Raw genomic sequence first — 17,713 nt, forward strand, 5'->3', positions numbered from 1 at the left:
GTTCTCCTAGGGAAGCTATATGGTTGCAATCTTGGAATAACACAATTTCTAAACTAAATTAAAGTTGTAGGTGAACCGAAGGGCAAAGGAAAAACACATGACAGATATAAAAATCTATAGCACATTTCCAATGATTAGTTATATGCAAGAAGTAGAGTGTAAATGAAATTATCAGAAAAGGTAAGCCAGTCAAACAATGAGAGTTTCCAGATGGACTGCTTGCATGCTATACTAGTATCTATATAATGCAGAAAAACTTTAAAGCTTACAGTACATTAGAGAGATCCTCTGTAGAATATCTAACATATAATATGGTCAAGAATCATACAGAAGGAGAAGGCTATGAATGAGTTGTAATGGAGCATCCTCATTGATGAGACTACGAATCGTTGAAGTATTTAAACAAGTAGACTCAAAAGTGAAAGAATAAAAATAAAAACAAAAAAGAAGGAAATACTGTTCAATATTTTTTCAGTTTGCTACAACAGAGATTCATGTGGGTTAATTACCATTCCCTTTGGAAATGGCAATACATCTAGAATGTTAGTTAATAAATTCTTCCAGATTGCTCTCTTCCTCCTAATGACTAGCTAATATCAATTACAGTTAGGGAGTTTTGACAGGGTTTGGGAGAATAGACAGATCATTCTTAAAAATGGAACATTTTGAAGCATAAGGAAATAAGCTTGGATAGGGCACTTCAAAGAAGGACTTTGAGCCCTTTGAATAAAAGCACTGATAGCCTGGAAGTGGAGAACAGATGCCAAAGACAAATCAGTTATTTTTAAATGTTGCTCAAAATGCTTTTGCACCTAGAAAAAGAAATGAAAATTATGTTCCTCCTTTTCCTTTTTTTTGTCAGATCTTATTCCCAAGATCCAGAATTTGGAGTAATAATATCCATATTATAATTCAGTTCTACATTAAAGCCTACTCTGCTATATCATGATAAAATGAAGATGATTTTAGGTTCTCAAAGACTGACAAAGGAAAATTAGCTCTGTCAGATCCAAATGAACTGAAAATACACGTAAAGTAAGAGACTTTCATTCAAGAACTAGGCTAGCTAAGTTCTTATTCATCACTCCAAAAGAATTCAGCATAGTGAAATAATACATAGTACTGTATAGTACAATAACTCATAGACACTAGAAGACAGGAGATCATAGTTTTAGAAGCAATTTTAAAAGTTATATAAGCCTACCTTTTTATTTTATAGATTTGAAAACTAGAAACAGAGATTAAATGACTGCTCAAAGTTATCCAGATATTTCATAGGTAAACTATGAAACCAGGTGCTCAGCTACAGAGCCAGCTCACACTATGCTATAGTATACAACGATGTAGAAAACAATTCACCCACAAAATCCTAGATCCTAGAAAAATGAAAGTAATTAAACAATGTATTGGAATACTTACATTTCTGAGGGCTAGACTGAAAAGCTAACCATCATATGCAATATTATTTTTAGGAGGGAAAAAAAGACTTCTCAAGTTAAATACCTGATTTACAAATGAACTTGGAAGAAACACCAGTTCTAAGCTGAAGGTCTGAGGAAACTAGCAACAAGAGTACTAGACTAGAATTTAAAATACTCACATCTAGTAAAAAAAAAAGAGCCTTGGACCTCTCTTTATTCTGCTTCCCTGATATTATTTATAGACAAGAAAGAGCATTAAACAATGAATAGAAGCCCATTCCTAATCAGATTCTGCTAAACAAAAATTACTTAAATTCCAACAATTATCTAGTTTTTATTGCTTCTGCATGGTTATACATACATTTTATCTTGATTCATTCATCATTACTACTAGTAACAAATCAAATATCCATCAGATTATCCACATACTTTGATTTTTCTGATTCTCTTTGCTATCTATATTTTGACCATTTCATGATGTTGGTGGACAGAAGGTATAAGGAAAGGCAAAGTCCTGGGCAAAAGATTTTAAGAGGAAGAGTTTGAATATATTAGTTACCCCATTTTAGATTAACAGTGGATAGCATTTATTCTTCTCCTCCATTACCCTGGAAATCGAGAGTTGAATATATAGTTTTTGTTATACAGTAAAATCTTACTAGATTATACTATTTTGGAATTTTTGGAAATTCAGGAAAATAACAGAGTAAATTTTATCTCTATACTGTTTATAAAAGAAATGTTTTCCTTATTAAATTATAAACACAAGATTTTCAAGGAGATAGTTAAACTACTCAGGAGTAGAATTATACAGGTCACCTTCTTGTACTTTAGAAACCCTCATCAATTTATTAATGGACAAGCCAATTACAAATGATTCTTATTCATTAAAAGTTTTCCCCCTACAAATGCATTATTAGACAAGTTTCAACTACTATTAAACAATACATTGTTAGACTTGTTGCAATTATCCTATTTATTTAAATTAATACTGTACATATTCATATATAATGCATTAATTTAGGACAATTAGCTAATTCAGTTGCTTTTTCAATGAATCTGATTTAGTCAAATTTTATTGTAAGTCAGAATAGACAGATTCATGCTGTTCTTGCTATGTGAAACTACTCTCTCCTCAACTTTGCTGGTCAAAATCTCCAAATTCTAACTCAAATGACACCTTCTTTAAGAAGCCTTTCCTAAAATCATAAGACCAAAACGACTTCTCCATGTTCTGGACTTCTATAAATGATGCTTTTTCATTGCATTGTGATACATTTTCTTAAATGTAGTTTCCACTGATGAAAGTCCATGTGTTTCTGATGCTAAGAACTTTGATGAAAAGAACTTTCTTTCTGGCTCATAGTCATACTATGGAGGCACTGTTTCCAGGCTACATGGGCATAGGATCCTGGGATCCTATAAGATCCCACTAAAGATTAAGATGTAATAGAGGTCAAAATGGTTTGGTCACCTAGAACTTTGTTTATACTTTCCTTAAAGTAGTTGTTATATATATTATCATTATTTCTATATCCAATATATCATGTCAATTAGAAAAATTAAAATTAGGTACCTAAGAAATGGAAGAAAAAGAATTAGACAAGACTATGATTATAAGAGAAAAGCTATGTTTGCTCTGATACTCCCTGTTATGTTAGCTCAAACTCATAAGCAAACTGCCAAGAAAAAATTTCCTCAAAATATGAGCCAAGTGACAACATAAACTACTTCCCTGAACTTAGGTCAGCAGAGCAATAGTAAAAAACAAAAAAATGTAAGACTTTTAGGAAAAATATTAATGTGATTCAAACTTTTGAATATACTGGTAGTAGCTATGAGGTCTTATAAAGAACAAGAACTGATGGCCTAGATCAATATTAGCACTTGCAAAGTTTCATTTTCCTTGTTAAATTTTATTTTTTGCCAAGAATTTCCACCCAGTGCTTAGATGAAAAAAGAGGAAATTTTCAGGAACATATTTTCACAACTAGCAAATTCAAGTTTATTGTTAATTGTATGCTGTATATTTATGGAAAAGGCAACATGGCATCATGGGAGGAAGACTAAATGGGAAGTCAAGAGAATACTTCTGTTATTTAAGAGCTATGTGACCATCAATACAAAAGGATGAAATATGTGATAAGTCCCAGAAGAAAGATAATATGGAGGCATTCTAGAGTAATTATGGAAAATTTCTAGACAAACTTCTGCTGAGTCATTCAGAACAAAAAGGAGTTTAGCTTTTTTCAGCTATACATAAAATCTGCACAGAAACTGACCATGTATTAGGGCAGAAAAACCTCACAATCAAATGTAGAAAAGCAGAAATATTAATTGCAGCCTTTTCGCACCATAAGGTAATAAAAATTACATTCAATAAAAGATCATGAAAATATAGATTAAAATTAATTGAAAACTAAAAAAAAAATCTAATCACAAAGAATTAGTGGATCAAAGAACAAATTATAAATAATCAATTTCACTAAAGAAAATGACAATAATGAAACAACATATAAATTTTGCTGGATGCAACCAAAGCAATACTTAAGGGAAATTCTATATCTCTAAACACATCAATTAAAAAAGAGAAAGAGCAAATCAATAAATTAGGCATTCAAGTAAAAAAAAATCCAGAGAGGGGACAAATTGGGGGGGGGGGAGGGAATTCCTAATTAAACACAAAACTGGAAATCCTAAAAATTTAACAAAATTTAAAATAAAACAAAAGAAAATTAAACTAACAAAATTAAGAGCTGGTTTTTATGGGGGGGGGGGGGAACAATAATATGGTTAAACTATTGTTTAATTTGATTTGAAAAAAAAAAGAAAAAAGGAAGTCAGATTTACCATTAGAAAAAAAAAAAAGAAAGGTAAATGCACCACCAAATAAAATGAAATTAAAACAATTATTAGAAGTTATTTTGCCCAGTTTTATGCCATTACATGTGAAATTCTAGGTGAAATGGACTAATATTTGCAAAAATATAAATTCTACAGATTAACAAAAGAGGAATACTTAGACAACTTTATCTGTAAAATAAGAAGTTAAACAAGCCACAAATGAGCTCCATAAGAAAAAAAAATCACCAGAATCAGATGGATTCAAAAGTGAATACAACCACATATTTAAAGAACAATTAATGCAATACTATATAAGCTATTTTGAAAATAGGCAAAGGAGACTTATCAAATTCATCCTATGACATAAATATGGTGATGACACCAAAGCCAGAAAGAGCAAAAACAGAGAAAGAGGACTATAAACCAATTTTCCTAATAAATATCGATGCAAAATATTTTAATAAAACATCAGCATGTAGATTACAGCAATATATGTCACAAAGATCAAACACTATAAACAAGTAGGAATTGTACCAAAAATACAAGGCCAGTTCAATATTAGGAAAACTATCAGTATAACTGAATATATTACTATAAAAACAACAAAAGTCATTTGATTATCTCAATAGATGGAAAAAAATTGAAAAATTCAGCACTCATTCTTTATTAATATGATAGTACCATAAGAAGTAATCAGTATGGTAGTTTCATAAAAACCTCAGAAGACTTTCATGAACTGATGCAAAGTAAAGTAAATAGAACCAGAACATGGTACACAACAATAGCAATACAGTACAGTGATTGACTATGTATCACAACTTTTCTTATCAGTACAATGATCTAAGACAATCTCTGAAGGACTTATAATGAAATACACTATCCCATTGCCAGAGTCTGAGTGCAGGCTAGAGCATAATTTTTTCACTCTATTTCTTTTTTTGGTTTTTTTTTTTTTCCAAATTGTGTAATATAGAAATGTGTTTTGCATTATTTCACATTTAAAGTTGATATTTCTTGCTTTCTCAATGGGTTGAGAAGAGGCAAAACAAAAGAAACATATTTGGAATTCTTTTTTTTTAATGAATGTAAAAAATAAATAAACAAATTTGGAGAGAGGGAGAAAAAATATAAATTCATACATACTATGTAATTCCTAGTGGAGTCTCTCTTTTTTTCTTCTATCCCCACCCTGGACCAAAAGATTTGCTCAGACCCTGATGGAGAAGAAAGGTTAGTTTGCCTAGAAACCTTGAAACTGGCACCTAGCAGAATTTCACTTCTTCCTCCTTCCTCCTCCCTTTACTCTAAAACTTATTTCCAATCTTCCTGACACTGTTCATTTCTCCTCCTGGAAGGAATTAAACACCTATCCTTGACCTTGCCAAAGGAAATCCAGTAACCCTTTTTACATATGGTAGACACTTAAGAAATATTGGTTGAATTTAATTTAATACTAATAATATCAGAAACAATATAATCCAACATAAGCTAAAGCTATTAATGAATACTAGGGATGATTTTTAAAAAATAAATCCTTAAAGCTATTTTGGTGAAAAGAAAAAAGTCAAAAGAGGGATAGGATCATTGCTTAAGGTGAGAAAGATAACAATAAGTGACAGAAAGAAGATAATCACTCAGCTCCAGTTTGTTTTCTTTAAAAAGGAGAATGATCAAATTGGAGTGTATAAAAGAGAAAATTGCTAATGAGGAATCAGTACAAGACAAGCAAGGAGATGTTAAAATGTTAAGAGAGCTCCTAGCAACCCTCAATGATTTACCATCAAAAGGACTAGATGAAATACATTTCAGGGTACTGCCAACAATTGTGACTGTTTTAATTGAGCCACTGAAGATAATCTCTTAAAAACTATGGAGAGACACTTCAAGATTAGAAATGGTGAAATACCTTCCCAGTTTTCAAAACAAAGAAGTATATTCTTCAAATAATAGGTTGGTGAGATTGACAAATTCACAGAAAAAATTCTAAAATTCATTATTAAACAGATAGTTTGTGAGCATTTTAAGAGCAAAGTGGCAATAACCATAATTCATAATGAATTTCTAAAGAAAAAGACATATTAAATTCACCTAATTTGCTTATTTAATAGTTATTAGCCTGCTAGAAGAAAGAGGTGCTGTAAACATCACATATCTGTAATCATGGAAACATTTGGCAATCTCCCACAAACTCTTTGTCGATAAGATGGAAAAATGTTAGTTTAATTAGGTAGATTTAAAATGGATTGAATGACTATCCCAAAGAATAGTAATTAAAGAATCAGCATCAACTTGAAAAGAAGTTTCTGTTAGAAGTGTGACAAGATTCTTTTCCTTGGCTTTGTTCTCTTCAAGAGTTTTTTTTTTTTTTTAATCAATGATTTCTTTGCACTGATGTATCTTTCATTAAATTCAATGATAATATGAAATTAATAATTGACACATTAGGAGACAATCAGGATTCAAAAAGTTTTTCACAGAGTAGAACGATTTTCTAACTCTAGTAGGATAAAACTTCATAGGGAGAAATTTTAAGTCACTCACAAGTTTCAAAACCCAACTGCATGAGTACTAGATGAAGGAGATAAGATTTCTATGGGGAAAAAATAGAAATTTAGTGGGCTTTGAAGGTGACCTTATTAATATGAGTCACCCTTGTAATATGGCAGGGATTTTAAAAAAGCTATTGCAAGTTCATAGAAATGAAGTATCCAGAATGAGGATAAAGTCATCCTATACTCAATGCTGGTTAGACCATATCTGCATTATAATGTTCAGTTTCAAGAGCCAAATGTCATTGTCCCTGACATTTTAGCATTAGATTAATTTCTCTTGAATTAAATCATTTGTCTGCAGAAACTTTCCGTTAAAATGCAAATTTTAGGAAGATAACTGATACTCTGGAACATATCCTGAATAGGTTGACCTAGGTTAAAAGGTGAATTTAAAACCAAATTTTTCAAGCATTGTTTAGGAACTAGTTCAGATTTTTTAAAAAATTACTACAAAAATGAGAACAATAGATGGATGTTTCAGAGAGGTAGATTTCTATAATGAAAATCATCTTAATTACTCAAATTTTCTCAAACTGTAATGAAGTACCTTGTGAGATGGTGAGTTCCCCATCATTAGAGGCCTCTCTCTCTCTGCAAAGCCTAAAAGGGTATATTTGTGGGTGTTTAAGACTAGATGCTCCTTCTAAAATAAGAATTGTGCTGAATTATCTGAGAGGCTCCTTGACTCAGTGGAAGGATTCTACATTTGGAGTCAAAGGACATAGGATCAAATCTTACCTCTTATATATACCATTTCTGTGATCTTTGGGAGAGTCATTTAAATAAGTTGAATCTCATTTGACTCCCTTATAAAACAAAAGGATTGAACTAAATGATATCTGAGGCCATTTTAAGCTCTAAATCTATGATACTATGACTCCTGTGGTCTTTTTTGATTCTTCTATTCAAAATTCTTTGTCTCTCATTCTAATTCTTGATTTTTAGAATAATAACAATAATATCTACTTTCTATTTGGGCAACCATCTGGTACAGTGTTGAGTGTGCTGGACCTGGAGTCAGGAAAACTCATATTCCTGAGATCAAATGTAGCTTCAGACACTTAGGAGCTGTGTGATCCTGAGCAAATCATTTGTTTGCCTCAATTTTCTTAGCTGTAAAATGATCTAAAGAAGGAAATGGCAAACCACTTTAGCATTATTGCCAGGAAAACCCCAAATGGATCACAAAGAATTAGACACAATCGAAAAATGTTGTGTCTTCCTATTTAATTCCATAGTTGAACAGCAACTTACCTATAAAAGTACAAAAATGAGGTGTTCTTTTAAATTGTTGGGGGTTCAACAACTTCCCCAACAATGGAAATAGCTACATAAAGGAAAACATCGATCCACTAAAGCATTCAGAAATTGAGAGAAGAGAAATAAAGTTGTCAAAACTAGTAACTGACATTTATAGGGCATTTTAACATTTGCACAATGTATCATAAACATTATCTCACCTGAGCCCAAAAACCCCGTGCATTAGGTAGAATGGGAAATATTAATCCCATTTTACAGATGGTGAATTTGAGGCTCAGAGAGGCCAAATGAATATCCTATAGTTACAGAGCCAGAAAATGTCCAGAACTTCCTAATTCCATGATTAGTAGTCCATCAACTGCCCCAAAGTACCTCTCAAAATCCTACAACATGTCAAGTCCTATAGATATGTTTATATAACCATCATATTCTAAGCACATTCATCCTCCTTATGTTTTTATAGCAAAATATGCGTACATGTTCAAAGTAATTATCCTAGTACTAGAGCCAAATGATTTCTCCAGGATGGCCTGATATATGAGGGAGGGGTTTAAGGTGGCACATAACTACATATGTAAGTACGCCCTCATGGCTGACCTTACAATGCACTTAGTATCTTGTACTTCACTAATGCTGTCTCTACTACCATGAGCAATTTATTCTGCCTCACGTTCCTCAAGTGCTCATAAATCAGCATTAGATCCGTTTTACTGAGTGGCTGGTTTAAAGCCAGCACAGACAGAGGGAGCATTTGGATTCAAAGTATAATATTGGCACACATATTGATTTTAATTAGTCTAATTAGTTCATTACACTAGAAACCACACAGATCATTTATTACATCAAACCTAATGGCATATGATCAAGGATTTAATATGATAATGAAGTAGATCAATTATCACTCATAAAGGAAGTCATTAACAAGTGTAAACATTGTCAAGCTGAATACCATTACAAATTATGAAGTCATAGCTGGCATATTTGCATGAGTACACCAATATCATTTCATAGAAGTCATTTGATGTTAGGCTGGAGGGGGACATTGGAACTCAACCAAGTCAACTTCCTCACTTTGCAAATCAGGAAACTAAGGGCCAAAGGGAGGTGGGGGGGGGGGGGAAGGGGGAGTGATTCATCTGTATTTCTACCATTATTCCTTGGCAGAACATAACTTATATCCTCCCCCCTAGTCCAGTGATCTTCCTGCTAAGCACAGCTGCCTCTCACATCAACCATCTGGTCACTAATCAGAATTCCTTGTCACTATTTCACCTGTATCATTATCATTCGTTATGATTATTTAATGTTAAGTGAGAATCAGTTATAATAGGTGGTGACTCCCTGGTGAATGTGGGCCCTTGTTGGACTTCTCTTTTTCTCCTATGTACATCTCCAAAATTAAATTCTCATTTGTATAAGTCAAGTATTAATCCTGATTGGGATAAGGACAGACAATGAATCAATGTTCTTAATTATGAAATACATGTGCAGATTTTGTGATGTGATTTTTGATCACTAAAGCTAGTAACTACCTGTACTAATACTACACATTACCCAAATTTTCAGTTTGGAGTGCTATGTACTCATTTATTCACACATTTATCCAGTCTTTCCTTTTGCCAAGAGATCTTAAATAAAAGCAGCTAACTGCACACCCTGTTCCTAACTCAATCCTTTGCCATTTATCATGATTATTGCTATCATTACCCTTTGCTTAGGGTCCCTTCAGTCTGTTTTAAATCCATTTGACAGTAGTTCACATCCAGGCCAATATGGATTTATTTTTCTAGTAAGAACTTGTAAGGCAGTGTATCAAATGCTTCACTAATATCAAGAAATAATGGAGCTAATCATTATTTTTTAAACTTTAAACCTTTTCAGGTAAATTCAACCACTATCATTCTCCCAGACCTCTGCAGAACACTTGGCAATCACTGATTCTTTTGCATATATGACATCCTATTATTTACAATGCTATATTTAAAATCTAGGAGATATATTAAATGTGTGAAAGGATGGTAAAGAAAGTAGAAAAAAATTAATCTTTACTTGAAATGTCATCTCACTCATCTTGCAAGATAGGCAGTTTGGCTGAGGAAGCTTATTCCTTGTTGCTGCTCATCAAATTTGTTGGCAAATTCTACTTTTTACTTTCTCTGTGGTTCTCTTACAAGTCTCTTCGAGTCATAAAGGTTCATGGGACTAAGACTAGAAGTAACTTTTTTAGAGGGCATTTAGTCTAAACTCATCATTTTCAAATGAGTCCCAGAAAGGTTGAGCGATTTGCCCAATGCCACATGGAATGGTCTCACTCATCTTTTTTTTTTTTTTTGAACCTCATCCTAGTAATTCTGATGTGCTGTAATTTACCATCCCCTCACATATTCAGTTTCTGAAATGTTCTCTTCTCTAATTTATTCAATCAATCAACAAGGATTTTTAAGTGCCCACCATATGTCAGGCCCTGTGTGTTTATAACATTAGCCTCATTGACTAATTGTATTCTCTCTCTCCCAGGAGGCTTCCTAATGACTCCTTCATGAATCTGCCAAGCACCTTGAAATCCTACTTCTTCCTGAAACAAACAAATGGGCAAGAGATCTCCCCTTCCAACTCCACATCTGATTGTACATTTTTACATAAACAGAAATAAACATTATTCAAGTTGTATGAAGTAAAGGGTTCCCACACCAAAAATCTGCACCTCACCTAATTTGACTGTGCCTCAAATTTCAGCATTAGATTCATTCTATTAAGATAGGAAATTGTCTGCAAAAGCCAACTGTACAAATGCAAAGATCCCTGGTAAAGATAAAAGACTTTCATGCCTTTGAATGAATGTATTTAATAGATGATTTTACTTTGTGGCAGCTTATGAGAAATGAGAACTAAAATAATGCAAGATAAGCATTATTTTATAATTATATATACATATATATAATTATAAAATAAAGCAAGATTGAAGTCAAAGTAATAGGTCAGATCATGGAAGACTTACAGACTTTGAAATATGAGCTGTAATGGTGTCTAGATACTATTGTTAGTGTAGTCAATATTCTTTAAAAAAACATTTTGAAAAACTCACTAGTTTCTGAGGAATATATGGATACTTTTATATTACAACATATGAGGAGACATTCTACATACAATTCAAAGTAATACACGTTAACAAAACGACTGTTTCAGTCAATCAATATTCATATAATAAGTACCTCTTAAGAACCAGCGCTGTGCATCACACTGGATTTTTCCATTCCTTTCTAATCCCATCCAAGGAATTAGTTAACTAGTTTGTAAAGTCTTGGAGGACAAGGATGATGTTAGTTTTTCATCTTTATATATTTAGTTCCTGGCAAAATGTTTTTCATGTAGTAGAAACTAAATATTTGTTAAATATAATTTCATTAAATTATGTCTCCTTGTATAGCACAATGAACCCTTTTAATCCTGCCCTCTTTTATCTACTTGCTGTGGATCCATGCTACCCAGCTCTCTCTTTTATTCCACCATTAAATAACGTTGGATATAAGATTTGAACTAATATTTGCCTGTTTATGTCTAAATTTAAATTACTATTGAATGAATTTCAAACCCTGCTTGTTTACTTTTGTTGTTGAAAACAATGGAATGGGTCACAGGGTTTGTTACGGGTCATTTCTTAAAATGGATTTGCCTTTTTAGTCATTAAAATAAAAAGCTTCATTTACATGGGAAAACTTTTATTGTCTGATTGGCAAGGAAAAAGAAGAATGATATGCCCAATGATTATATAATGTAAATAAAAGCAGCACTGAGTTACCAGAAACTAGACTAAGTGCAATGACCAAACTCGGTCCTGAAAGACTGATAATGAGACATACTTGCCTCATAAAATAGAAAGGTATTGTATGTACAGAATATTGCAAATTCTGCCCCTTGGTTTTGATTAATTATTTTTATTATTTATAAGGGAAGATTTGGGGAAAGTGACTAGTTTTTTAAAAAGCTCATCAATAATACATTCATATAAATAAGTTACATTTAACTGGTCAATCAAAAATACAATTCATTGTTTTCCTTGCCCTTCACCTCATTATCTCTCACTCTTGATCATTCTTAGAAACTGAAAGGTTGGGTTGCTCTTATATCATAGAAGGCCAATTACTGTCAGTGTGGGAAGCTTTAGAGAGAAAATACTAAGATCTTTGGATTGCAACTAAATTCTGATGCCTTATGAAGATTCTCTTATACCAAATCTAATTGTTGAAGTACCATAGTGAGGCAGCTAGGGGAAACATGAGAGCATTTTGAATTTGAGGAGGTGATGTTCTACAAAAAACAAAACAAAACAAACAAAAAAAAAAAAAAAAAAAAAAAACAGTAGGTGACTCCTAAAAGGAAGGTAAAAGAAACAGTTCAAAAAATAGTTTTTCTATCTCCCAGTTTTGCCTAGCATTAGCCCTATCTTGATAAATATGCAGGAAAAGCAGATTAAAAAAAATTCTTTCCTGTAAATACTTAAATATGATAAAAATTATATTACTAAAAGTGGAATGGGGAAAATAAGAAAAGAGGTATCTGGAGCAAAATCAGGATAGAAAGAATACTCCTCCCAACCTTTAATGATCTGTCAACTAACACAGTATTTACTCCATCATGATCAGGAAGCTTGGATGAATTAATTAGAGATTTTCTTTTGTTTTCAGTTCAGATAGGCTGAGTCCTTTCTTTTGATAAAAAATATGCTGCCATGTTAGGATGAGGGAGTAGGTCCCCAAGGGATCCACCAAGGGCTATGATGAGCTCCTAAGTTAAAAAAAAAAAAAATAGACAAACCACTTTCTACATTCCACACTCTCTGTGTATGGCTTTCTCTGACTCTGTCTCTGTCTTTCTGCCTCTCTGTCTCTGTCTCTCTGTGTCCCTCCCTCCGTCTCTCCTTCTCTCTTTCTCTCCTCCTCCTCCTCCTCCTCCTCTACCTCTTCCTTCTTCTTTTCTTCTTCTTCTTCTTCTTCTTTCTTCTTCTTCTTCTTCTTCTTCTTTGTTTCTTCTTCTTTTCTTCTTTTCTTCTTCTTCTTCTTCTTCTTCTTCTTTTCTTCTTCTTCTTTTCTTCTTTTCTTCTTTTCTTCTTCTTCTTCTTCTTCTTTCTTCTTCTTCTTCTTCTTCTTCTTCTTCTTCTTCTTCTTCTTCTTCTTCTTCTTCTTTTCTTCTTCTTCTCTCTCTCTCTCTCTCTCTCTCTCTCTCTCACACATCAATATGTTAATTTGCTAATTTATCTATCATTAATGTCAAAGCCCAGCACAGTGCCTAGCACATCTAATTTGACAGCTGAATTGAGAAAATATTTGACAGCTGGAACTTTAAAAATGGGGGCTGCTGACTGGTAAAGCTCAGGAGCCATAGTTCCTACTGGGAGATTCTTTATTTGAAGAAGATAAGAGGTAGTAGTGAGAATATTTTTTATTTTCAGTTGGGAGACATGAATTCCAATGTCATTATAACACAAAGTATAATCATGGGGTTCTTTCCAGGATTCTTGAAGTATCTCAATACAGTCATGTCTCAGTTAAATGCTATCCACAATCCACCCAACTATCACAGTCTTCCATGACCTTCTAAAACAGTGATATTGCTTCCTTTATATATGATTTCCCTGCAATGACAAGATAGGATTAATAGCAGAAAGTGCTTAGACATTCAAGTGATCAGTGAGTCAATACAGTATTCAAGTCATGGAGGATCTCAAGTATTCAAGAAGGACTAGAAACTGGTGAAAGGGTTTACTGAGTCCTTTCCAGGGCTGTTCATCCACTCCTGATGTCCACCTGATTCAACTAAACTTTACCTGTGGTTCCAAGAAGCTGTAGCATTCACAGTGGCTATACCCCAGTAACCTTTTCTTTGTAAACAGGCTAAACCTGGTTGAGGATAACTAACAGGCATCAAAGTTAGGAAGCTGTCCATCCAAAGCATGTAAAGATTTCCCCCAAAGAGATGGACAGATGAGAACAATTTTTTCCAACAGACAAGAAGATGGCTAAAGCAGTCCCTGTGAAATGTTTAGAGCTTGGATAGACATTGAATGCTTCGAGGTCATCCATGCATCTTAGACTATTCACCAGCTGTCCTGATTTTTGTCTTACCACTGAACTTTGATAACTCTGGAAGAAAGAGTGAGGCTGACAACTTCAAACAACTCTTCCTCCCTTAAATACAAGTCACAAAAATGGCAATACATCACCCTGTGATGTCATTTAATCCTCTTCAAAACAAAGAACAAACTACAATGATGATAACCCATTCTGCTAAAATGACATTGATGGAGGTGATTGGTTTTTGTTCAAAAATGAACAAAATGACATCACAATTTTGGAGTCAAGGTACAGTATACTCAACTGTGACTGATCATACTTAAGGCTCTACCCATAACCTGGTTACAAATAGACCACATGAATGTTTGAAGTGGAGATGTCTCTATAAAATTGTATATCTCTATATTTATATTTGTGTTTCTTTTGAGGCACTACACTTCTGTTTCACTCATAAAGCATAGTACCTTCTTTGATGCATGATGATGCTGGGGAATCCTTTGTCAGGGTCTCCCATGTTATTTAATTAATTCCATAGTTCTTCAGAGAGAATTTGACAGTGTCCTTATATTGCTTCTCCTTACCTCCATGTGAACATTTGACTTGTGTGAGTTTTCCATAATCTAGACAAACAACAAACAACATGGTCAATCCACTGGACTTCATTCTCTGTAGGAGAGTTTGCATGCTTGTCAGTTTAGCTCAAGAAATGACCCCAATATCATGTATTATATTTTGCCAGATGATCTTCAGAATTTTCCTAAGATAATTTAAATGGAAAAATTCAGTTACCTGGCATGGTACTAGTACACTGTCCAGGTTTAACAGGCCTACAACAATGAGGTCAGGACAATGGGGTCTTCAAATCTTTAGTTTGGTAGGCAGTCTAATATTTCTTCTCTCCCATACTTTCCTTCAGAGCTTCTTCTCAATACTGAACTAGTTCAGGGAAAGATATATCAACCTCATCATTTATGTGTACATCCCAGGAAAGTATACCACCTAGGTAAATGAATTTATCCACAAAAGCTCTATTTCTCCATTTGTTATAACTAATGGTTCCATGTATGGATGGTGTGATGCTGGCTGGTGGAACACCTGTGTTTTCTTGGTATTGTTTGACCAAAATTAACACAAGCAGCAGAGGATCATTCCATTTGTGCATCACAACCTCAATGGCTACACAATCATGAGTGTGCAATCATCAGAAAACAAAAAATCATGCACTATATCTGTCTTCACTTTAGTCTTGGATAGTAGCCTTTTCAAGTTAAATAATTTACTATCATTGTAGTAGCTAACATAGATAGTATTTTCATCCATATTGAAGGCTTCTACCAACATTGTCACAAACATGTTAAAAAGCATGAGATAAAGTACATATACTCTACTTCACTCCATTGGTGACTGGAAAAGTATGGGAGAATATCATTCGTAATCTGGAACCTGTGCAAGTATGCCATCATGAAACTGATGCGCAATACTGATAAACTTCTCCAATCAACCAAATTTTGTCATAATTTTCCACAAGTCCTTATGACTGACAATATCGTAGCCTTAGTCAGATCAACAAATGTTGTGTATCAACCTTTCCTATGCTCCTGGCATCTCTCCTGGAGTTGTTGCATAGCAAACATCATATCAACAATTCCTGGTAGCTTAGGTAGATGATCATCATTCAGGTAAAGGATTAGCCTATTAAAGAGCATTATGGGAAAAAACTTGTCAGCAATCTCTAAGAGAATAGCATATACCAGCAATCAAAAGAACTAGGCCTGTGACCAAAAATATATCCAGCAAAATTATCCATAATATTGAACAAAAAAATGACATTCAATGAAATTTTCAGGACTTTGTCTTAACCAAATCTGAACTTAATAAAAAATTTAACTATTAAGAAGCAACATCAAAGACTGATCTCAACGAACTCAGCATAGACAAATCATTTATGCATTATGCATGGAAATATATACCATGTGTCTAAGATTGACATCAGTAATTGGATAGGTAATTCAAGAGAAAAATTGGGCAGAGTGGAGTATGATCTGATTCTAAAAATATATGTATGGTATATATATATGTAATGATATATATTCCATGTGTGTGGATATATATACCATGAAGGGTATACCAACTGCCAAAGTCTATAAAGAAATAAGGGTAAGGGAGAGAGTAGGATAAGGTGAGGTATAGAAGGATGTGTAGATTCATGGCAATGAAACACAGTGTATAGATTAATGGGATTGGAATAAAGAGGAAAGGAAAGATGTAATGTTCTTCTCTAAAATGTAATATTCTCTGGGAGCAGGTTTCTTGGGGGGCTTCTGGAAGCAGCCTTCGTTTCAGTTCTGAGTAATCACCCCAAATGCAGCCAGGAGTTAATGTCCAAATCCTTTATTGTTTCCTTCCTTGGATCCAGTTAGCTTTCTTAGAGGCCTATCTCTCTCCTTGGTTTCAAGACCTCCTGCCGCTAATTCTTTGCCTCTGCCAGCTTCAGCTTCCAGACAGTACAAAGGTGGAAAATGGAATGAATCTGTCTCCACCTTCGAGAGTAGGCTTGTCTCTTAGTGGGCTTGTCCTTTAGTGGGCTCCTCCTTATATATGCTCTCTTAAAGGTGTGAATCTTGTGGAACTGTAATAAGTACTAAGTACATTAGTGAACTAGAGAACTGTTAAGTACCATGCTAAATTATATAATTATTGTCTCTATGAATTCCACTGACTTAGTACCTTGTAAGAATTCTAACAGAAAGGAAAGGGAAAGAAAATAAGGGAGCAATCCGTGGGTAGAGGAAGTTAAGTAATAACAAACAAGTAAAGGAAAAGAATTAAAATAGAAAAGTTAGCAGGGATAGGAAATAAGAGATATATATAAATACTAAAATGAGGATCAAGAGTAGAATTTATTAGAAAAGAAAAGTAGAGCTAATAATCATTGATATTAGACAAAGTCAAACTTAAAGATTCAATCAAGAGAGAGGTCTATGTTATATGTCAGTCATGTTACTATTGTTTTAGATCCATGTTTACATATGGGTAAGTGCATGTATGTCTGAGTATATGTAACTATGCATGCATGTAGATGTATATGTGTGTATTTATAGATATATTTATCTTTGTGTTGAACTGTGGGTGAGTATGAATATATATATGTATATGTAAATATATCTCTGTTTAACTGTAATCAATTTAGGGGAGGCAGGAGGGAATAAAAGGAAAAGTGGAAAGCAGAGAACAAAAGAATAACCTACAAAGAAGCAAAGAAAAGATGGGAACTTGTGAATATAATTTCTTTTATTATTATATATGCTTTCTTGAAATACAAATTTAGTGTTATATATTTTGAATCCTCCTTGATGCTCTACAGGGCACATGACAATGTTTTGTTTTGTTATTTTCCTTTTCTGGGAAAACAGATCCAGGAAGGTGGCAGACAGAAACAAAACACTGGTGAGGAGGGAAAGGGAGGACAAACAAGAAGAAGAATAGGATTGAAGAAAATACTATCCACATGAAGAAAATACCTGGGTAGTAATTATAAATGTAACTATGATGAGCTATTCCATAA

The sequence above is a fragment of the Antechinus flavipes genome, chromosome 1, assembly GCF_016432865.1.
Source record: "Antechinus flavipes isolate AdamAnt ecotype Samford, QLD, Australia chromosome 1, AdamAnt_v2, whole genome shotgun sequence".
In the NCBI taxonomy this organism is placed as follows: Eukaryota; Metazoa; Chordata; class Mammalia; order Dasyuromorphia; family Dasyuridae; genus Antechinus; species Antechinus flavipes.